General features: G+C 45.9%; 1 protein-coding gene across 5 annotated transcripts in view; it reads left to right on the top strand.

Moving 5' to 3' along the window:
• The first annotated feature begins 317 nt into the window (after positions 1-317).
• The window catches only part of EZH2 (enhancer of zeste 2 polycomb repressive complex 2 subunit), a 45,080-nt gene continuing 30,177 nt past the window's right edge, over positions 318-15,220 (top strand). For 4 of the 5 annotated variants that reach the window (XM_068152584.1, XM_068152583.1, XM_068152582.1 and 1 more), the window contains exon 1: positions 734-816. The gene's annotated coding sequence lies outside the window, so the exon portion shown is untranslated. Of the gene's footprint in view, positions 401-733; positions 817-15,220 lie in introns of those variants that run through there. The other variant, XM_068152581.1, reaches the window with a different exon arrangement.

The following is a 15,220-nucleotide window of genomic DNA, read 5'->3' as shown; positions in this document are numbered from 1 at the left end:
CCTCTCACTGTGGCGCCGAGACACCGGCGGAGGCGAGCGGCGGACAGGAGCCGGCGGGGAGAGGCCACCCATACCCACTGGGGGAAGCAACAGGCGAGGAGAAGCGGCAGTGGCTGAGGGGAGAGACCGCCCGGCCCCCGCCTCTCCCACGGCGCTGCCGTCTCCCGCCCGCGCAGCTGTGGGACCGTTAAAAGCGTTACAGCTCCCACTTTCGAACTGATTCAAACTCGGCGAGCGCCGAACGGCGCAGCCCCTCCCCGGGCCGAGCCGCACTCCCCGCCCGCTGCCCGCCAATCCTCTCTCCTCCCCTCCTGTCCCCTCCCTCTTCTCCCACACACTCCACGTGAGACAGCGGAGAGTTTCGGGCTTCTCGCAGCCCGACGCGTCCCAGCCCGCTGCGGTGAGGGGGGAACCGGGGTCCGGGAGGCGGCGGGCGGGCGATGGGAAAGGGGCAGCTCGAAGCCCTAGCCGCGGGCCCTGCAGGCGGTAGCGAGAGAACAAAGAGTCTCATCCGCCCCTCCCCCGCTCCGCCATGCACGTGGGGAGTGAACTCCCGCCCCCCGCCCCGCCCCTGGCGTCCGATTGGCGCGGGCGGGCCCCCCGTCCGCCTCCATCCAATGGAGGCGGCACTCGGTGCTCGCCAATGAGCGCGATGCCGATTGGGCCGCCGCGTTTGGCGCTCGGTCCGGGAGGGTGAATCCGGCAGCCGGAGGCTGGAGGGGAGGGACGGAGAGCGGGCGGGCAAGCGGAGCGGAGCTGGCGGTGGCGGCAGCGGCGGCGGCGGGGCGGCAGCGGCGGCGTGAGGCCGGGGGGCGGGTGAGTGAGCGGGCGAGCGACACCTCGCGGGCTTGAGATGTTGGCGCCGGGAGCGGCTATTTATAACCGGCTCCCTTTGTAATGGCGAGAGGGGAGGAGGCGGCAGGGGCGACGGCTCTTGAGGGGTAGCCACCTTCCCCTTAAGCGGCAGCCGCCTCCCGGCCCCTTCCCGCCGGCGCGGCGGGTGGCGGGCGCCCGGTGAGGGGGTGTGGAGGGGAAGCCGGCGGCGAGACAGGCGCGCTGCCGGCCGGTGACAGCTGGAGGGGAGAGACATGGAGTCTGAAGTGTCCTTTGTCTAAGTTGGCTCCGTCTGGCCCGGCCGGCGGTTCCCGTTCCGATCCCTCGCCCGGCGGAGCGTAGCCCCGGGCTCAGGACAAGCTCGTCGTCGGTCCCCCTCGCTCCCTCTAGGGGTGGTAGGCGGGGTGCCGTGGGGGGAGAAGAGGGGAAAGGGGAAGACCCGGCGGTTTCCTTCCCCTCCTCCCAGTTCTGCCGACTGCATGCGGCGGCGGCTCCAGGCACAGTTGGATTCAGGGGCAGCGGGGAGGTGCATGTGTGCCCTCAGCGCTGCCGGCCGGGAAATCCGCGTACCTCTGGCACAAAGCTCCCCCTCCCCACGGCGAGGCACGCTCCCGGGAGGGTCGGACAGGTCCGCTCCGGCTCGGGCGCTCGGAGCCTCCCGAAAGCTGGCGCTCGGCAGGGCAAGCCTTGCGGGGAGACGAGCGCGCCCCGAGCCCTGCAGATCAGTCATGGGCTGGGGGTTGGCCGCCCTTCGGGGTCCGCTTCTGGTCAGGGAGGCTCCCAGCTTGAGGGAGGGAGCCGAAGAGGGCGAGGCGGTAAATCAGAAGGGGATCCGGCCAGCTTCCTAACGGGGAAAGGCACCGCGCCATCCTCATCATCCAGAGCGCTGCAAGAAAGTTCTTAGGGAGCTGGAAATTGTGGCAGTTGGATCTGATGTCACCAAGGACGGGTATACAGAGCACAGTCCAAAACCGGAATATCGGTGGGGGTTGCGGAGGAAGGTGCTGGGCAGAGCTGTCCCTCAGCAACACGTGTGTTGCAAGGTAGAGATGAAAGAATCGCTGTGTGGTGGCATCGCGCAGTGTGCTTGATACCAACAGGTATTCAGGGTGCTCCAGAAATTAGTATTAGTAGACAAAATAAGAGCAGGCTGTGCATAGAATGTAACAGGAACGAGATAATAAACTTGCACGTTGCTCACGATCCTCATTTCTCACCTCTAAAGCAGTATCTTTATTGGAGCTAGAGAAAAGTTTTGGATTTCATTGTTAACTGTGGAGCTGAAAGTTCAGACCATCAGTCTCCCTCATAAGCATATAAGAGTTTGAACACAGTCGTTTAATTGTTGCAAGATGGCTTTGTCTTTGTTTAAGCCTCGCAGCTGTAGTTGCGAGATTTCAGTGAAGAGTTTCACTGATGTGTTTAGTGTAACCTTCTAAACTGGGATACCCTCACAGATAGCTTTCCTTTTTTTTTTTTTTAAATCCTAGGGATTGGCAATCAGATTCTTTGTGTGATTTATAAAAGTTAAAAGGCCATTCTTTGTCCCCAGTATCTCTATCAAACTGGGGAATCTTATTTGTGGTAACAATAAAGCAACTTCAGAAGGGTGAATGTCACTTGTACATGGTATACTATAGCTGCTCTCGCTTAAGATTATTAAAATGTGGTTATTTGAGGTGTACAGTGTCTTTCAGAGAACACATCCCCAGGATATTTGGGGATAGGGCTCAAAAGTTAAGTGTTTTTAACTTGGAGAACTAGTGCTTTACCCAGTACTGGCTTTTTGTTACATCAAAACAGGCTACATTTCTTACTGTGGAGTTTCCTCTACCAAAAAACAGAGGAAAAATAACCTTTTTTTCCTTTCTTCTCCCCCCCTTCTTCTGTCTCTGCAAAGAATGAAAGTATCAATTAAACAACCTGTGGATAAATCTGTGATAGTAAAAATATTCCATGAGATGCTAACAGCTGTTTTGTCTGGAACTTTGGAAGAATTCAAGGTGGTAATTTAGGACAAAGATTAGGGAACCTTCCCCCTTTTTTTAGTTTTTCTGAGTTTTGGTTTTTTCCCTCTTAATCTGTAATTTCACTCTGGAAAGTGACAGACATGGAAAATCCTCATCCTCAAAAGGTCATATGATGTCTTTACTCAGTTTAAAACAAACTAAAGCAGGTCATACAGTGTCTTTGCTCGGGTTACTAAAGCAGTAACACGTAAACTGAGGCCAGAGACTTGCAATTCAGCCTCAACTTTTTTTTTCCCTTGCTGTACTTTTTTCCCCCCCTCTTGCTAGAATCACCAGTGAGCTGAACTCTGGGGATTTTGTTGAAGAGAGGTGTTCAAGTGGATTGTTGTTTGTCCTGTATCATTGCGACATTCATGGGTGCAGTGTAAATATGGTCTTGCACTTCTGCTCACCTGCAGAGCAGCTCTGGCTTGGTGAGAAGGGGCTTTTAAGGGGTGCATTATTAAATGCAGTAACTATACAGGGAGAATGGGTGAGCCTACTGTTGTAAAGCAGCTCACGACAAGAGGAAGCCATATGTAGTATCCAGTGCACTCCAGCACTGCTACAAGAAAATTCTGTGTGTTCCTCCAAAGTTCTTGAAATTAGTCAGAAGAATTTGTTCTTGTCACCGTTCACAGGACAGTTCAGCTCCTTTAGCTGGCTGCATCATGCATGTGTTTCACAGCTATAGTGTTAAAATGGAACCTTTTGTGACTGAACAGTGAGAGTTACTTCTAGAAATAATTGCAATGCTGATAGAATACTTTACGTGTGTGCTTTAAGTTGTGTTTGAGCACAAGTGATGTGAGAAATTTCTCAGTGTTGGCTGCAACCTGAAAGTTCTGTAATTCTACAGCTAGCACTTACAGATGCATCTTGGCTGACTTGAGGAAAAGTCTGTGAAACTTCAGGGAAAATAGAAGATTTCCCCAGCAGGAAACAGAATGTGGCCTTTGCTAAGTGGTTTACTGAGTCAAGGAGGTCATCTTTGCAGAATTACCTAGCCAAACAAAATTCTGCCTACCAGATCTTTTAAGACATGGAGGAAATGAACTGCATGCTGTAAATATAATTCTTAATGATTTGTTGAGTTGCTCAGATAATACATTAGGCAACAAGACTCCTGTTACTAGAAGCTGTAGGGCAGTAATGGGAAATCTTTTAGTCTTGAAGCTACCACCAACCTGTTCATACTGTTGTCAGGGCCCTTGGAGAATGGTGATAGCCTCATCAAAATGATGTCTGTTTGGAGACAGCACCTATGCTGCTATGCTGTCTTTATCTACACATTTAGCATCTATATGTATGACTGGTACAACTGTTTTAGAGTGGCTGAGCCTGCCTTTAAATGGCTGAGTTGCTCCAGTACTTCACAGCTGAAATGATAACTTCAGTGGATGATAAAAATGCTGGTTACAAGTTAGCAGAGTGCTTGGGCTTGATTTTTATCTCCAAGTAGATGCTTGGGACTTGGGTTGAACTAAAAATTAAAAGGAAATTAGTGTACAAAATTTTTTAACTAGGCATTCTGTCTGTTCTTACAGAGATCAGTTAGACACTGTGAAACTGAAGAGTGACATTTGTTGGAGGAGGGAGTAGGCTCTTGTGAGCTCCAGGCAAGGAGAACAGGAAAGTGCTCTAAAACACAGTACTGACAGTGCTGTTTTCTGGAAGTGATTCTAGGAGTTGATTTGACTGGCACAGGCTTTTTGTACACTAGGATGTCCACAAAGAGGTGTCAGACCATGGGCTTAAGGTCTGGGTCCTCAGCAATAGGTAGAAAACTCCCTCCAGTGTTGCAGTCAGAATATGCATTCTGAATTGAAAGGATAAAGTAACATGAGTAAACTTGGATTGGTGCAACCCTGAAGAAGAGTGAGAAGTAATGTTTGCATACAAGATTGGCAAATAAAGCTTCTTTTAGAATTGGTTCAAAAGAAGGGAATTCTTACATATCTAATGAATTATTTAACCACAGAGATGTGAGGGTTGCCATTTAATGAAATATCAGGAGAGAATAGGATGTGTTCAGAAAAGAAATTATAAACAAATCCCTCCCAGATGAACGTGTTGATGAGATTCCCTTAATTTAGGAATCTTTTGACTACCTGACAGACAAATCTCCATAGGATTTTCCAGTAATTGTAAAAGTGATCTCTGGGGTTTACCTTTATTGGCATCATACAATCTAACGGCTCTGCTCAATTTGTGATCAACACTGTTGTATTGGAAGGGTTTCTTCTGGTAAACTCAGTAGTGCTTGTAAGGTGAGAAGGCCATTTGGAAACCCCACTGGAGACTGTGCATTTTCTGAGCGCTGTGGATACAAGTGTAATGATGTGAGCGGATCAGGGCAGTATTGTCATGTGTTTGGAAATATCCTGTAGAGCTTCCAGAGCTGCTGATTTGGATATATACCATTTAACAAGTGAGGGAAAAATGATGGCTTACTGCATGCAACTGAATACTTTCTTGATACACCACTGCAGAGCAACTTCATCATTTGCTATTAATTTATTTTTATTTATTTAATTTTATTTATACATGTCTATATGCATCTGATGCCTGCTTTAATGATGTGGTGTGTGTCATTTTGCAAGCAAAGTTGTTCAAATTTCCGCCCAAGTCCTGGGCTTTCCAAGGTGACAATTGAAAAGAAATCTTCACAGGAGGGTGTGATTTCTTTCTACTGTGAAGTTATAGTTTTTAACCCAGAAGCAGGCCTGTTTCCCGTGTCAGTGTTTGTTGTATCTGGCTTCTTCCCACATTCTGCCTTTTCCATGGCTGGTTCAGTTTTTCCTGCCATGTGTTCCCTTGTTGACAGCCTGTGCGTTGGGTTTAAATCCCAAAGCCATCAGCTGTCATTTAAAGAAGCAAAGTACGTGAAAGGAACAAAACTTAAACCTTATGACGTATATATCTATATAACTAAATAAGTGTACATACATATAATGTTTATTTTAATCTGAACTGGTTTCCTTTCCATATTTCTTAGAGTGACAGGCTCTGGCAAGCTTCACGTTCTCGGTATGTCATTGTCTGATTTAATTTTTTACTAGCAAGATAAAAAAGATTACAGAGACGTTACTCAGTTTGCTGTTTTAGTCAGAAATCAGGCAGGGCAGATGCTTGATGTGCCTACAAAACTGTGCCATGGCAGATGGATTAAAGTCATTAATTGTTGGCTGAACATGAGCCAGCATGTGCACAGGTGGCCAAGAAGGCCACTAGCATCCTGGCCTGGATTAGCAACAGTATAGACAGCAGGACCAGGGACATGATTGTACGCCTGCACTCAGCACTGGTGAGGATGCACCTTGAGTAATAGGTTCCATTTTGGGTCCCTTACTCCAAGAAGGACATTGAGGTGCTCTAGCAGGTCCAGAGAATGGCAACAAAGCTGGAGAAAGGTCTGGTGAGGTGTGGCTGAGGGAACTGTGATTATTTAGTCTGGAGAAGAGCAAACTGAGGGGGAGACCTTATTGCTCTCTACAACTGTCACCCAGAAGGTTGAAGTGAGATAGGGGTCAGTCTGTTTTCCCTAGTACCAGGTGATAGAAAAAGAGGATATAGCCTCAAGTTGAACCAGGCCAGTTTTAGGGTGGATATGAAAAGAAACTGGAAGGGTTTTCAAAGACTAGAACAGGCTTCCCAGAGAGGTGGGTGAATCCCCTTCCCTGGAGGTGTTTCAAAGAAGCAAAGATGTGATGCTGAGGGACATGGTAGAGTTAGAGAATGGTTGGACTGGGTGATCTGAAAGGTCTTTTCCAACTGAAACAATTCCGTGCTTGTATGGTTCTAAGTTATCACTGCCTCTTTTTTAATGACACAACCTATAACCAGGGACAGCATAAAATGAATACATTATGTTAACTTCTTCCAGCTGTATATCCTCTAGTTTGTGCCGTGTTTCCGTTGAGTGCTTGGTGCAAAGTTAAATCCACTGTTTTAACTACCAAAAGAAGAAATGGGTGAATGTTGTTTTACTCTTAAAGTAGTTTAACCATTACTGGCTTTCACTCCATCATTTCTTTGAAACTGGGTGGCACAGCTGGTCTCTTTACATTACTACTTATCTTATCTAGTGGTAATTCTCTTCCACAGCCTAAGGCAGCTGATTTTGCTTTGTTTATGTTTTTGGGGGTTTTGTCCTCTGGAGGATGGTTGAGTTTGCTTGGTTGGATTGTTGTTTTTTTTTGTTACTTTGTTTTGGTTTGGCTTTTTTATTTGTTTTTAAGATAAACTTTCTCCTTAATTTTCTCTGTAAGATCTGGTAAAGTGGAACCACAGAATTGTTTTGTTTGGAAAAGACCTTTAAGATCATTGAGCCCAACCATTCTCTATCAAGGCTAAACCTTGTTGCTTAGCACCACATTTGTGCCTTAATTTCCTCTTGTCCTATAGCATCTTCCTAGGAAGAAGAAACCAATATCCACCTCACTCCAGCCTCCTTTCAGGGAGTTGTATAGAGCCAGAAGGTGTCTCCTCAGCCTCCTTTTCTCCATCCTAAACAACCCCAGTTCCTTCCACTGCTTCTCGCCAGACCTGTTCTCCAGACCCTTCACCAGCTTTGTTGCCATTCTCTGAACTCATTCCAGCACCTCAATGTGTTTCTTGGAGTGAATGACTCAAAATTCAACCCACTTCTTAAGATGTGGCCTCACTTGTGCTGCACTTGTGTGCATGGGGACAATCACTGCCCTGGTTCTGCTTGTCACAAAAAAAAAAGTCACCTCTGGGTTTTTGCCTTTCTAAACAACACATAATTGAAGGTACTGATGGATTAGTGCCCATCTACCTTATAGAATAGGGATGCAATACATTAGACCCAGTTATTTTGAGGACTTTAAGAGTTTTGTAAATCACTCTTGTGGTCAGTTTCATCATTTGAGGCTAATTTTGGAATTTTTCAGACAATTGGCAAACAGTATTTGAGCTCTGAAATCTGCCAGACTATTCTGCAATAAATTCTGCTTACAGGGAAGTGCGACGCCTTGCAAAGTTTAGGCTCTTTGCCTCTGCAGGAAAAGAAGTATGGAGTAAGTTATTGATCTGCTCGATTGTTGTGTTTCCAGTACAGAATGTGGGTTGGTTTTGTGCCTGTGGATTGAGCTGAAGGACCTGTGTCTAATTTAGTGGGTTTTGAGTAAAAAAGGTGTGTCCACAAAACAAGTTTGGGTGGAATAGTCGGCACACTTCAAATTCACACCCTGAATGACTTTGCCTGTGGAGACTTGCCTGAAGTGTTCCCAGCAAGTGATACAAATCTGCCAGATTTGTCTAGGATATTGAAAAGCTAAATTTTAAGATATGGAGGTGTTAGGTAACAGATTATTTGGAATGTGTGTGGGTGTCTCTTCTGGCTGTCTGAATGAATGTGAAGGGAGAAATCTGAAGGTACACCTCTGAGCAACTCCAAGGGGAAGTTCAAGTTTTGTGCATAAAACTTTAGTTTCTCCTGGCAAACAGCCAGGCTTGGTTCTGCATAAAAAAAAAGTGGGATGGTTTTAATAGTCACTTGTAAGAAACGTCATCACAAGTGGACTCCAAACCTTTTTCTGCTGTTCAGATTTCTAAAATGTTTTGTTCTTTTGATCCAAGTAGTCTTACTCACACATGCAAATATAATTAAGTATTTGAACATGCAGATACCCAATCACAAAGTAAATGGTTGCCTTACCAACTGCACCGTGTTCTGCTGATGTCTCCTCAGCTGAAGGTTGATTTCAGTTAGTGCCAATTTTGGTTTTATTTTTAATAATGGAATAGAATTATAGAATGGTTTGGGCTGGAAGGGACCTTAAGGGTCATCTAGCTCCAGTTCCCTCAGTCTGTCTTCACAGCAGGAGTGCTCCATCCCTCTGATCGTCTTTGTGACCATTCTCTGGACCCACTGTAACAATTTAATATCCTCCTTGTGTAGGAGGCTGGCCACAGTACTCCAGGTGGGTCAGTGGTCTGGAAAAGAAAATTCCACTGTTGGCTTTACCTGAGCATGAGACTGGATCAGATGACCTCTAGATGTACCTGCCAACCTGAACTGTTTTACGAGTCAATACAACTCAGGACTGGACCTGCCAGCTCAAAACCAAGGACCACGCTGTTGCTAAAGCTGATGCTATAGAGTTGGCTTGCCTTTTAAATTCCAGTTTAGTATTTCAGAAGATGAAAGTATTCACTGCTGCATTCTAAAATTGTTTTTTTTCAATCACCTACTGGTACAATTTGGAAAACACTGTTAATAAAAGAAAATAATTTGTCAAACAAAAGTCTGAAGGGCTCAATCAGACTGGTCTCTTCAGTTTGTTGTGTAAGCACTGATGGTTCTGATCAGTAGAAATATTTGTTATGCTGCAGGTTGCTTTCACAGCTCCAAACCTTTACAGAACCGTAGAATGGTAGGGGCTGGAAGGCACCTCTATTCGAGGTCAAGTCTGAAGCCCTATGCCAATGTAGGGTCACCTAGGGCATATTGCACAGGAAGGTTTTTAAAGCCTCCAGAGAAGGAGACTCCACAACCTCTCTGACAGCCTGGTCCAGTGCTCTGACAGCTTCACAGTAAAGACTTTTTTCTCTCATGTTGAGATGGAACTTTCTGGGTTCTAGTTTGTGTCCATTGCCTCTTGTCCTATCACAGGACACCACTGAAAAGAGACTGGCCCCTTCTTGATACTCACCCTTAAGGTATTTGTAAACATTAATAGTATCTCCTCTCAGCCTTCTCTTCTCTTTACCCTAAACAGCCCCAGGTCTCTCAGCCTTTCCTTGTTAGGCAAATGTTCTGGTCCCTTCATCATCCTTGTAGCCTCTGATGGACTTTCTCCATTAGTTCCCTGTCCCTTTTGAGCTGGGGAGTGCAGAACTGGACACAATACTCCAAATGTGGTCTCACCAGGGCAGAGTAGAGGGAAAAGAGAACCTCCCTGACCTGCTGCCCACACTCTTCTTAACGTACCCTGGGATACTATTGGCCTTTTGGCCATGAGGGCACATTCATGTCCCATGGATAACTTCCTGTCCACTAGCACTCCCAGGTATTTCATGGAGCTGCTTTCCAGCAGCTCAACACCTAACCTGTACTGGTGCACTGGTTTATTCCTCCCCAGGTGCAGAGGTTCCCTTTTGCCCAACTCTCCACATCTCCCTGAATGGCAGCACAACCTGCAGGGTGTCAGCCACTCGTCCCAGTTTGGTGTTGTCAGTAAACTTGCTGAGGGTACACTGTGTCCTCTCATCCAGGTGGTTGCTCACATACTCTTCCCTCTGCTATTCCCTGTGTTTGCTACTTGAAAAAAAGCCTTCTGGAGTCCTCAGTTCTACCTCTTAGAAACCATATTTTGAAAGGACAGACCAGAAAGCTAATTAAGAGTATCAGTGCAGTGCTAGGTACTCTCCATCACCTCACCATTATCTTTCAGATCAAAATGCCACACAGGAGCTGTTTTTCCAAATCAATTTTCTACTTATCTTAATAGGGTTCTGCTTCTCTTATGGCCCAACCAACTTCTGTGCCTTTGAAGTGTCACTCTTTTCAGACCTTTTACTTTCTGTTGTTTAAATGACTACAGCCTTACTCTGCACTTGGTGTACTTCAGACCAGGTGCCTGATCTCTCCTGTGGAACATGGAATGATTGGCTGTTTGGGGATTTTTGGGGATGTGGTGTTTCAGGCTTCAATTTCACTTTTTTCATTTTTAGGTATACTTAAAACACATTCTGGAAGTTATCAAGAAGCAAGTCCTGAGGTCTACATGTTCATAAAAAGCATGAGCTGCTTCTCCACAACTCCAAAGATGTGCCTCTTTCCCATGCACAACATCTGCCTTTTACTAGCCCAAAAGCTCCCCAAAAGTTAATAGCCAAGCTGATACTTCAGGTTATTCAAACTTACCAAGATGCTTGTCTCTGTATTTTGAGAAAGAATTTCAGCTTCTTTCCAAAGAGGCTTTAAAAAAAATAAATAACCCTTTTGTGTCAAATTTGCACTTGCTCATCACACGCTACCTTGATCAAGATGTCTATCATAACAAAGCATAGAATGTTTTGGGTTGGAAGGGACTATAATGATCATCTAGTTCCAACCCCTGGCCATTGGCAGGGACGTTATCCACTAGACCAGGTTGCTCAAGGTCTCATCCATTCCATGATGGGTACCTGTTTCCAACACTTGCAGGCTTGGAGCCTCCACAACTCCTCTGGGTAACTTGTTCCAGTGCTCACCATGCTCATGGGGAAAAATTTCCTCATAATGTCTCATCTAAATCCAGCTTCTTCCAGTTCAAAGCCATTACCCCTCATCCTGTCACTCCATGCCATTGTCAAAAGTCCCTCTCCAGCTGTCCAGTAGGTCTTCACATGTTGTGGGAGTCCTTCATTTAGGACGTTTACTCATCAAGAAAAAATGGTATGGGTGCTTCTCCTGGTTTGTTTTTTCTCAGTGAAAAATACAAAAGAGAAGCCTGTTATTAACAAACTAAGATGTCAAAACAAATAATTAGATTTCCAACACATTTCCTTAAACAAACAAAGGAGCAGACTTGAAAAAAACAACCCTACAATCTAGTATAATTTCTTTTGAGACAGCCTTTAAAGAGATAAATCCTTACTGGATTGTTAATCAGTCTGTATGTGCAAATCTACAACTTCCAAAGGTGTTCTTCCCTTCAGAAATTTTTGTGTATCCTTAGAGCTTCAGGATTTAGAGGAATAAAGCATGAAATAATTACTTTTGAGTAAGGGGATGAACTTCTGCTATGGAGCCATCAACACAAGGACTTGGAGCTTGGTCCAGAGGAGGCCACAAGGATCAGAGGGCTAGAGCACCTCTCCTCTGAAGAGAGGCTGGGGGAGTTGGGGCTGTTCAGCCTGGAGAAGAGAAGGCTTCAGGGGAACCTAACAGCAACCTTCTGGTATTTGAGCTGGAGAGGGACTTCTGACAAAGGTGTGGAGTGACAGGACGTGTGTGGAGTGAAGGGTAATGGCTTCAAACTGGAAGAAGCTGGATTGAGATGATATGTTAGGGGGAAATTCTTCCCTGCAAAGGTGGTGATGCACTGGAACAGGCCACCCAGAGGAGCTGTGGAGGCTCCAAGCCTGGAAGCGTTTAGAGCTAGGTGGGATGAGTCCTTGAGGAACCTGTTCTAGGAGGAGGTGTCCCTGCCAGTGGCAAGGGGCCTGGCTGATTTTTAATGTCCCTTCCAACCCAAACTGTTCTATGATTCTGTACTGAACCCTACTCACTGTGAAGAATCTTCTTTCTGTATTGAAATTAAATCCCTTGCTGAGTCTGCTGCCTCTTGTACTTCATATAGCACAGATTTGTGTGTCTCCCTAGAAGGGCTAGAACAGGCCTAGACGAGGGCTTTTGTAGTGACCCAGGTTTAGCTCTGGTTTGCACACAAAAGCCAGCAGTTCAGGGAATTATGCCTTTTACACATGGGTGAAGCTCTTGAAGTGACTCATCCAGTGTTCATAAGGCCTAGAGACAGGTAAGAACGTGAAACATGCTTAAAGGGTCTGTTCAGGAATTCAGGAGCCTTCATGTATAGTCATAGAATGATAGGGGTAGTAAGAGACCTCTAGAGATCATTGAGTCCATTCCCCCTGCCAAAGCAGTATCACCTAGGGCAGGTCACACAGGAATGCATCCTGGTGGGTCTTGAAAGTTTCCAGAGAAGGAATCTCCACAACCTCTCTGGGTAGCCTGCTCTATGATTCCATCACCCTCACAGCAAAGAAGTTTCTCTTCATGTTGAGGTGGAACTTCCTGTTCCAGTTTATAACTGTTGCCCTCATCCTATCACAGGGCCACATTAAAAAGAGACACATGTAATATGCTTAAAAATGGTTGGTACTGGAACATGCCTTGAAGCCTGAGTCTTGTACTAGTGATAGGAAATGGAAAATGGCTGTGGTTAACTAGTGACCAGAATCATACAATGGTTTATGTTGAAAGGGACCTTTAAAAGTCATCTGGTCTACTTCCCCCACCCCTCCCCCCCACAGTGAGCAAGGACATGGAATGGACCTTAAAGATCATCTAGTTACAACCCACTGCCATGAGCAGGGATGCTTTCCACTAGACCAGATTGCTCTAACCTGGCTTTGAACACCTCCAGGTAGAGGCCATCCACGCCTTCCCTGGGCAACCTGTTCCAATGTCTCACCATCCTTACTGTAAAGAATTTCTTTCTAATATTTGGTCTAAATCTACCTTCCTTATATCTTTTCATTGTTAATATATTTATCAGGTTGCTCAGAGCCCCATTCAACCTGACCTTGAATGTTTCCAGAGATGGAGTATCTACCACCTCTCTGGGCACCCTGGGACAGCTTTTTATCATCCTCAGTGTAGTGTCAAGAAACTCATATCTAGGCAGAGTCTCCCTCTTTTAGTTTAAACCCATCACCCCTTGTCCTGTCCATATGTGAGTATATACAATTGGGAATGGCTGCAGTGGGGTGTGTCAGGAGAGCTGAACAGTCCTACACCAGCTTTTTAGTCTCACACTGGGAACTAATACAGACTAGTTAAAAATGGTTGCTGCTGCTGGTTTGCTGCTCACTACACCACTGCAGAGCAATCTCAAGATGATTTGGAAATAGTGCTGTTCAGTATGTTCAGCAGTGGTACTGACAGCAACACTGAGGGCATGCTCAGCAAGTTTGAGGATGATACCAAGCTGAGTGGTGTGATTTATAAGGCTGAAGGATGAGTGCCACCCAGAGGGACCTAGACAAACTGGAGAGGTGGGCTGAGGAGAACTTCATGAGGTTCAGTAAGGCAAAGTGCAAGATCCTGCACTTAGGTACCTACAGCTGGAAATAGGTGGCAGCTTTGAAATCACAGCAGAGGAATTGCAGAATGCCAGGTTGGAAGGGACCCCAAGGATCATCTGGTCCAGCCTTTCTAGCTGATAATGTTGAAATGAGGTGGCCCAGCACCCTGCTAAGCTGGATCTTAAAACTGCACAGCATAGGGGAATCCACTGCTTCCCTTGAGAGATGATTCCAGCATCTGACTGCTCTCATGGGGAAACATTTTATTCTGGAGTCCAATAGGAATCTCCCCAGCAGTAACTTGTATCCATCACCCTTTGTCTTTTAATGCAACTCCTTGTAAAAAGGGAGTCTCCTGGTTGCCACCCTTCATGTACTGGTCCATGGTGATAAGGTCTTGACCATGATTTTCCATGAATATCTCTGGGCTGTTAAAAAAAGTTGGGTCTAAATATAGGAGAGAGATCTGGTAGATGAGACCATTGATTTCCATGTCACTTTCAAGCCTGTTTTGAAGTCAGGCAATGGATGCGTATGGTATGGATGGCTTGTTTTCATGTGCTTGGTAGTTGTAGTACATCTACTGGAAACTCTCTGGAAAGGTTTAGAGTAGGTTCATAAGAGGGTGTTCTCATGGTTTGCATTTAGGGTGCTGAAAGGAAAATGCTACAAGGAAATTTCTGACAGTTTCCAAGTAACAAAGTTCTTAGCTACAGCTGAACAATTGGTTGCGTTGGGCTGTGTAGAATTCTGTAAGGGAAAAGATGATGGCGTGGTGAATGTGCTGGAGGAGAGGGATGTCATCCAGTAACACCTGAGCAGCCTTGAGAGGTGGTCAGTGCCAACCTCATGAAGTTCAACAAGCCAAGTGCAAGGCCTTGCACCTGGATGTGGGACAGTCTCAAGCACAAATCCACAAACACAACTGTCCAAAAGTTAACTTACAAGGACTCCAGTTGGTGTCTTTGCAGAGTCTCAGCCTAGCCTACCTCAGCCCTTTCAGTCCATTAGGGTCCCTTTCCTGGAGAGGTACTAGAAGTGCTTAAAGCAAAGATGAATGGTCCCCCTGATTTGTAGTTAGAATCACTGGTGTTTGGTGTCTGTTTTAATTTATTGTTTTACATTTTTTGAGATGGTGTTGCCCACATCTGATTTGAAGGAATTCAGGTAATTAGCTGCAGAAGGTATTAAAATAATGTATCCATCTTTGTTAGATGTTGAATAGAAGTATCCAGAGAAGGGCAACAAAGCTGGTGAGAGGTTTGGAGCACAAGCCCTATGAGGAGAGATTGGAACAGGCCTCCCAGGGAGGTGGTTGATTTCCCACACTGGAAGTGTTTCAAAGAGGCAGAGATGTGGTGCTGAGGGACATGGTTTAGCACCAGACATGTAGAGTTAGAGAATGGCTGGACTCAATCATCTTGATGTCTTTTCCAACTGATATAATTCCATGATTTTGTGGTTCTGTACTTGGTTTCTTCTTGGAGGTCATTGTGCCCCTGTACTCAGCACTGCTTAGGCCACACCTGGAGTCCTGTGTCCAGTTCTGGGCCCTTCAGTTTAGGAAAGATGTTGAGTTGCTGGAACGTGTCCAG

This window comes from Melanerpes formicivorus, unplaced genomic scaffold (genome assembly GCF_026170545.1).
Source record: "Melanerpes formicivorus ecotype bairdi unplaced genomic scaffold, bMelFor1.0.p_v2 SCAF_24, whole genome shotgun sequence".
Taxonomy (NCBI): Eukaryota; Metazoa; Chordata; class Aves; order Piciformes; family Picidae; genus Melanerpes; species Melanerpes formicivorus.
Note: the sequence above shows the minus strand (reverse complement) of the source record. Positions and strands in the feature narration are given on the sequence as shown.